This window comes from Equus caballus, chromosome 22 (genome assembly GCF_041296265.1).
Source record: "Equus caballus isolate H_3958 breed thoroughbred chromosome 22, TB-T2T, whole genome shotgun sequence".
NCBI classification, from domain to species: Eukaryota; Metazoa; Chordata; class Mammalia; order Perissodactyla; family Equidae; genus Equus; species Equus caballus.
Window position 1 is genome coordinate 18,550,157 of NC_091705.1, and position 7,569 is coordinate 18,557,725.

Genomic DNA, 7,569 nt, shown 5'->3' on the forward strand with positions numbered 1-7,569 from the left:
TCTCTATGTTTGACCCTTTCTTTTAATTAAAAAGAAAAAATGATTTAAATAATTTTTAAAAATAACAGAGAGGGGCCAGCCCCGTGGCCGACTGGTTAAGTTCACTTGCTCTGCTTCGGCGGCCCAGGGTTTCACCAGTTCGAATCCTGGGCGCAGACATGGCACCACTCATCAGGCCATGCTGAGGCAGCATCCCACATGCCACAACTAGAAGGACCCACAACTAAAAATACACAACTATGTATGGGGGGCTTTGGGAGAAAAAGGAAAAATAAAATCTTAAGAAAATAATAAAATAAAATAACAGAGAGCCCACCAGTCCCTCAATGCACATCTGTGTCTGGGGTAGTTTTTTTTCCTAGCATGACTTTCATAGATGAAGAAGTGTGTTCATAAAGTGTCTTAGGTTTTCCAGGCCCAGGTGGGATGGGATAATCCTAAAGGAGGGAGACACGCTGTTGGGGAGGGAGCAGCCCCCCCCCCCCCCCCAGATCTAAGCAGCCTTCAGTACCTCAGATCTGTGGGGCTTTGTCTTCATCATCTGTAAAATGGGGATGAAGCTTGCGCTATCTACTTTACAAAGTTATAACCTGCACTAAATGAGCTCTTGATGAAAACAGCTTGAAAATAACGAAACAAGCAGGCAAACAATGGTTATTCATCAAGCGATGCATCCCAGGGTCACTTACTGGTAACATTAGCATCAACAACAACCAAGGAAGAAATAAAGGGAGGATGATAAAGGAGTGTGGCAGGAAGGAAGAATGAAGAAGAAAAACTTACTGGTGAGTGCTAAGCCCTCCAAGGAACTAGCTGCTCTTCCTAGATCCCAACTTGAGGCCTGTCTTTCAAAATAATAGAAATTATACCTTGGAACGATGATCCTGGTGGTTGTTGTCGTGAGAATTTCAAACAATATTTACATATCTTACCACAATGAGTCAACAGTTATTTCCTATGAAAGCCACAGGGCTTCAATTCTCAGAGTTTAAATAAAGAGCATAGAGACACCACCAAAGAAACACTTAGTAAATGTCAATATAGAATAAACTGGAAGAAAAAGAGAAAAACAGCAAGCTGCTCACTGCCTTGTTTCCAACCGAGACGCTGTTCTGCAGATCCTGGGGGACTGACAAGGACTGATGGTTTCTTGAGGCTCTGTTTAAACCCAGTAGGTTGCAGACTTCCTGGGGCAGAAACAAGTCGGTTTCTATTCTGAAAACTTGGCACTACCTAAGAAAATCCAAACCTGTAAGTGGAAGCTTTGCAGGAGGATTTTTAATGTTATAGGAAAGTGCTCAGGGTTTCACCCACAGAGACTTTCTGACACCGGAGGCAGCAGAAAGCAAGATGTACCGTGGGTGGTGGTTAACTGGCCCCTCCCAACCCTTGGACTCATTCTCTGCTCAGTGCCCCCGTTTCTCTCACCTTATTCCGTGCCCCAGGACCCAGGCTTCTCTGCCTCTCTCAGGACATTCTTAATGTAAGCAGTTTATCTGCGCCATGCTGTTGCAGGCTGAAGGTGATATCCCTTTCAGAAGGACCGCCAAATTAAACAGGTTGCTTGGGGAAGGCAGCTTGGTGAGGTCCAAGGGCTTTGCCTCAGACAGACCTCCGTTTGAGTCCTCATTTCTACATGTGGTAGTCATTCTCCATGACAGCCCACAGTGATCCCCGCCACCTGGTATTCACAACCTTGCTGGTTCCCTCCATATCAAATCAGGGCTGGTCCTGGGTGACCAATAGAATTTGGTAGAAGTGACAGCTTATGAATTCCGAGGCTAGGTCACAAAAGGCAGTACAGCTCTTGCCTTGATCTCTTGGATCACTCTTTCTGGGGAAGCTGGCCAGCACTCTGTGAGGACACTCAAGCCTCTCTGTAGAAAGATCCACATGAGGAATACCTGAGGCCTCCTGCCAAAAACCAGCACCAACTTGCCAGCCTTGTAAGTGAACCCCCTTGGAAGTGGGGCCACCAGCCCCAGCTGACAATTGACTACAACATCATGAGAGACTTTGAACCACCCAAGTGAGCTGCCTCTGAATTCCTGACTCACCAAAATCATGAGAGATAATAAATGAGGGCTGTTGTTTTCAATCCTAAATTTGGGGGCAATCAGTTACATAGCCATATTAACAAGTATTTAACCTTTCTAAGTGTTGAGGGCATTCAGAGCTGATATTCCTTTGGGAGACACCTGCATAGTTATATCAATTGTTAAAATATTTAATTCTTTCTACACGGCTTTGTAAAGAGCCCTGTACTTGAAATAATGTCATCTTGGATTGCTGCTTCCCCAAGGTCCTTTGCAAAGGCAAATCAAATCCACTTGAGAGGAAGGTAACATTATCCTTGGCTTCAAATTATTTCAACAAGTATTTTACAAATACCATGTCTAACACACAGCCGGAGATGAACTGACACATGGTCAAAAGCAGAATTTTTTAGACACCCAGAAGACATCCTTCACCCAAGGCTCATGTGATAGAAAAATTAAGTATATAACGGCAATGGATTCCATGTGCGGTGGGGAGGGAGAAACCAAAAGTTGGGAGAGGTACAAATGGGCCTAATGAAAGAGGAAAGAGGTTTTCATTGCTTCCCAAGATGAAGATCCAGCTCTGAGAACTGCAGAGAGCAAACGCCTCTCATTGATGTTCTCTGAAGGGTTGCTGGACCTCAACTGGGGTAGACAGGGGCCCCTAGAGCTCAGATCCTCATTTCTCTCAAAAATCCCATCCCAAGCTTGGCTGGAGAATGGGAAAGTTGCTTCTTCAAGATGGCCCAAACCATGGACCCACGAAAAGGACCCAAGTGTGTAGAAGATCAGGACATCTTTACCTGAATGTTCTAGACTCCATGAGACCCAGAGACTCCTAGAAAATGTGACTGACAGAAAATGCTCCTCCATCCAGGAAGGTGAAGACTTGGAAGAGCTATATCAGATTTAGGGGAAAGAATAATGGCAATTTTTTGCATCAAATAATGTAAAATAAAATTAAAACCCACTATAAGATATTAAGCAAGATCTGCAACATGTCCCTCGTTATACAGATGAGAAAATTAAGAACCAGGAGATTAGAAAGTGATTCCTTGCCTGCTGACCCTACATTCCTCTGTCCTGGTGGATGTTGCCAGATGTTCTTTCCGCCTTACTCTCAGGACATCAGTCCCCTGAATTTTACAGGCCCGCTGGCACTTCTTTCTCAACAAGCTAATATTGGCAACCCGAACTGAAAGCCTCAGTTTGCATCTAGTATTCTCTTACTTTTCTTTCTCAACCCGAATTCCATTGTCCACAGCTTTTTCCAGGTAGGCATCCCCAAAAGGTCTTTCTTCTGGCCTTGGCAACTCATCATGGCATATTGTTTTGAGTAGTACCGTCTAGAATATCTTATTTCTCTCTGCCTTTGTTAAGAATTTTATACACTTACATATGCAGGTAACTCAGAGCTTCCTACTTCCTCTTTATAAAGCAATTTTGATAAATGATTTCCCAGTAGAACAAATGATGAGATCAAAATATGCCCAGGGCTCCCAGCCCATGAGGGGATAAGCTCTCTGGCCCTGGAGATGTTCACGGAGGTCTCAGTGACCCTCTGCCAGTCTTGCAAGTCAAGGAAGCTGGTCCAAGATAACTTCGAAAGTTCCTGTCAGTGTTAGTCATTATAAATAAACTTTCTCGATTTCTCCTCGTTTCTGAGGTGCTCATGATGCCTTACCAAATCTGCCTCCCACCTCTATTCACAGTGCTTTGCATTCCCTTCTCTGCACCTCCGTGGCAACCTCTGTCATGATGTGAAAAGAGCCAGCTTTCAATCCCAACTGGACCACCAACCAGCTGTGAAAACCTGTGCACTTCAACTGCTATGAACCTCAGTCTCATTCTCTCTCCCTGCATCATGGAGTTGCTGTGAGGAAGAGTGATAACGAACATGGAGGACCAGCTTAGTATCCAGCACAAAGTTCCTTGGTAAACAGGAGCCTCTGTAGCCTGGCCACCCTGTCTTATGATCACTGATTCACATGTCCTTCATTCAACCTCCTGGAAGGCAGCATCTGTGTCATCTCTGCCTGTACCTCCAGCCCCTAGCCCAGGGCTTAATGGCACATAGGCACTCCATTAACTCATTACTCAGACATTACTGAGGTGGAGAAATAGATACTGTGGTTACAGAGTGGCTCCGACAAGATTTAGACTCTCAAGGAAGTTACATTTGAGTAAGTGAGATAAAAACACAGACAACCAAAGGCTGAGTTCTTAGAACTGAGTTGTAATTTTTGGCTTTTCTTGACCTTTTAATACGATGGGCAATGTTTCAGCTGGTGTCAAAATAGTTGACCCAGGTGGGCAAAAAGTCATTAAGTATGAAAGCACTTCGATTAAGGAATATTTTATTTTCCATGGGGTCTTTGAGAGCTTAGAGAAAAATAGAAGCAATGGTGAAATAACAGCGAACAGACTCCTGCAATTAAACGTGGTTTCACTTAAGTATCACTTTCAGATAGTGTCAAGTTAAAGCATTTAAGAAGATTGCTGAAAAAAGGAGGCTTCCTTCTTATCTAAGTGAGATGCTGGCATGGGAGGCCTCCAAAGGGAAACTGCCAGATGCTGTTTTATGCACTCGGCGTGTTTGTGCCTAACATCTCCTTAGCGGTTTTGAATTCTACATTGTCTGCAAAATTGCCACTTCATTAAAATTGCCTCAGAAATTCCCTTTTAAACGATGCAGGTAGTCAATTAGCATCTGTCCTGCCTAGTTTGCATTTGAGAAATGCAGGAATTATTTTCAAGGATACCTTTATTTAATCTTGAATTTCCTGTGTTTTCAGGAAAAATGCTGGTTAGTCAAGGACACCTGAGGGATGACATTTTAAAATCAATATATTTAAGGTTTCTCTTCGTTTAAACTGTTAGGAGCTAAAAATTCCTAAAGTTTGATGTTCTTGTTGCCATATATATGCCCTAAATCCCCAACATAATTTTGCGTTAGTTTAGACAATAGTCTCTTACCATTTGATGGTCATTAGGATTTGTGTAAGTGTGTATTATAAAGATAGAGAGATAGAGATGGCAAGGTAGGGAAAAATTTAGTTTAATTTGTAAATTAAAAAAGCAATATACATACACAGAGAATATTCAGCCTGGAGTCAAACAAATCAGTGTGGTTTGTTCCAGGCTGGGGTCAAGGCTTACTATAGTTAAGCATCTAAAGTTTATTTCTTAGGAGAAAATAATGGTACATTCAAAGACAGTGGTAGAAAGAGGAAAATTTTCTTAGACGGCAGGAGCCAAGGTGATAACATTTGATGGGTTGCATGAACAATATTGGACAAGCCTGGTAAAAATAGACAAAATATGTGGAATTTGGAAAGTTTATTGATGATTTACATTAGATTTTTTATTTATATAAAATTCTAATCTTTTATCTTTTTCTGTGGCTTGCTTTTTTCTTAGCAAGTGAAATGTGTGTATATATATATATATGTATGTATATACACACATACATATATTATATAAAGTTCCTTTATTATTGATATAGTATTAATTGTGTGTTTATCAGTTAAAAAATTACAATGTCTAACCTCATTGAAGTGGATGGGGGAAAAGATGCTGACCTAAGTAACTTTGGAAATGAGTGGAGTCTGTAACCTAAAGGTGAAAGGAATTGCACAGAAGCACTATACTCTAGTTGACAAAGTTGTTTCCCATGGGAGTACAGGTCAACGATTCCAATACTGCCATACATGTACAGTCACGCGTCGCATAATGATGGGGATACGTGCATCATTAGGCAGTTTCATCGTTGTGTGAACATCATAGAGTGTACTGACAGGGACCTAGGTGGTGTAGCCTACTACACACTTAGGCTATATGGCACTAATCTTATGGGACCACCGTCATACATACAATCCATCCTTGACCAAAACATCACTATGTGGTGCATGACTGTATGTCGGAATTGAATAATTAAGTAAATGGTGGGGACCAGATTTCTCACTTTTGGAGTGAAAATTACAGATAAGCAAGGAGGCTAGAAGGAGCCATGTGGTAATGAATTAGAGTTGGAGACATCAGTATGAACTCATGTTTAGTTTAATAAAGATACAGATAGTTACATACAGAAATACCTATAGATATGTGTATATATGTGGCTTAGTATGAACACATATATTTCCTTGCTCTGTAAGGTGAAAGTACCTAAAAGAAATGACACCCAGTGGCAGCTAGCATACCTAGCTCCTAAATCTTTGTTCCTACTGCCATTCTTCAGTAAAAGAAATAGAGCTTCTTGGAGAAATGGCTGATTCTAGGTCTGGACCAGGAAATATACAAGATGAGTCTGGAGCATCTTGTAGTGCCTAAAAGTAGGGAAGTGCTATAAAAACAGAACAAAACAACAACAATGACAAAAATTGATGAGAGTATGTCAAAGAGACACAGGAACCAATGGAAAGATCTCCCAGTGCAAAGCTGGAACAATGTGAGCAACAAAGTAAAAAAAGTGATATTGGATTATAACCCAAAGTGTAACACAAATATCCATGGGTCCATACCTATACAAATAAATTATTGAATAAATAAATAAATAGAAGAGGCAATGCAGAAGAATTGCAAATAATTCATGTATATACTTTGCCCTCAAAGAGGGAGCACATAAATTTCCACTCCTTAAGTGTAGGCTGCACTTAGTGACTTTCTTCCAAAGAGCACAGTATGGAAAAAGGGCAGGGGAGGAGCGAGAGTAACTTTACAGTGGAGACATCTGACAAATCCTACTTCAGTCTGGTGGTCAAGGTCAACATCAGCAGGGAAATGTCATGTTGATAGTGTGTTTCCTTTATATGATGTGATGAAAATGACACTTTACCTCCTTGTTTTCCTCCCCAAAACCCACAACTGCAGTCTAATCATGAGAAAAATGTCAGATAAACTCCTGTCAAGAGGCATCCTACAGTACATCTGATCAATACTGTTGAAAACTGTCAGGGTCATCAAAAACAAGGAAAGTCTGAGACTGTCGCAGCCGAGAGGAGCCCAAGGAGACATGATGACTAAATGCAATGTGGTATCCTGGATGGGATCCTAGAACAGAAAAAGGACATTAGGTAAAAACTAAGGAAATCTGAAGAAAGCATGGACTTCAGCTAACATTAATGTATCAATATTGGTTCATTAACTGTAACAAACATGCCACAGTAGGGTAAGATGTTAGCCATACAGGAAAATGGGTACCGGGTATATGGGAACCCTCTGTACTAGCTTCTCCATTTTTCTGTAAGTCTAAAACTTTTCTGAAAAATAAAGCCTATTTAAAAAAAAATCAAAGTGATATGGGCTATAGGCCAGATGTCAATCCAATCCTATGAAAGTACACAGGAAGAATATCATTGACACTGATTTGCCTTCTTAATAGCAAGGGTATCTAATTCTCTGAAAAGTCTATCAATTGACTAACTTACAAACTTTTCATTCTCCAAGTATAATCTGCTCAGTTTGAAAACATAAAAATAATTGATAACATTTTTTCAGCATTGCAATCATCTCCTTATGTCTACAAACTTGG

General features: G+C 41.1%; 1 long non-coding RNA gene across 2 annotated transcripts; it reads left to right on the forward strand.

The window, feature by feature from the left end:
• The first annotated feature begins 1,806 nt into the window (after nt 1–1,806).
• On the forward strand, nt 1,807–7,326 carry LOC111771750 (uncharacterized). Of its 2 annotated transcripts, XR_011430619.1 has the most exons (3): nt 1,807–1,946; nt 3,752–3,974; nt 6,909–7,326. It is a non-coding gene; the product is annotated as an uncharacterized lncRNA (long non-coding RNA). The 2 variants fall into 2 exon arrangements; XR_002805660.2 differs by lacking the exon at nt 6,909–7,326 and having other exon boundaries at nt 3,752–5,430.
• Nucleotides 7,327–7,569: the final 243 nt, after the last annotated feature.